Source organism: Brassica oleracea, chromosome C1 (genome assembly GCF_000695525.1).
Source record: "Brassica oleracea var. oleracea cultivar TO1000 chromosome C1, BOL, whole genome shotgun sequence".
Lineage (NCBI taxonomy): Eukaryota > Viridiplantae > Streptophyta > Magnoliopsida > Brassicales > Brassicaceae > Brassica > Brassica oleracea.
In genome coordinates this window covers 34,527,616-34,528,264 of record NC_027748.1, presented here as the reverse complement: position 1 = coordinate 34,528,264, position 649 = coordinate 34,527,616, and positions in this window count along the sequence as shown.

The window sequence follows — 649 nt, the reverse complement described above, 5'->3', positions numbered from 1 at the left end:
CAGAATTCGGTGATCATGGATTTATTCCTGCTGCTCGCGCCACTCACTACCGTCCATCGGTTCCATAAAGATTGTTTGAATCTGACAATGATTTCTTTGTAGTTCTAGCAGAGAGCCTTCTTGAACTAAGAATTGAAATAATGTATATAGTCTTTAAAAAAAATCAATCCTTTCTTGGTGAAGGACTTATTATATATGTATCCTTGCAGAGTGTTTGAGAATCGTTGCAGTATGCGAAGCATTTAGCCGGTACAAGAATCCAGATGCTGTTCGACAAGTTCGAGAGTATCCTTTTTCTCATTTAGTTGTTTCATAGTGTTTAATCCATGGTAGCGTTTTGACATGTTTGCATCTTTATTAGTTTCAGGTAAATCGAGTGGAGATTTGATTTGTGTTTAGTTTGGTTTACTGCACTAGCTCCTGTTGTATTAAATCTGCCTTTAACTAACTTAAACATTTATAGACTGTCGAGTTCCTATGTACTGGGGATGCTGCCAGTATTGAAACAACAAATGGATGGTGCTATGGCTCATGCCCCAAGTTCTCATCATGCACGTGTGCTGGCCTGCCATGATGAAAATGCGGTTGGAGTTGCAAGGTATGAGGAATTGCACTATTTTACATTATCCTTTTGCAAATTGTTCCCATA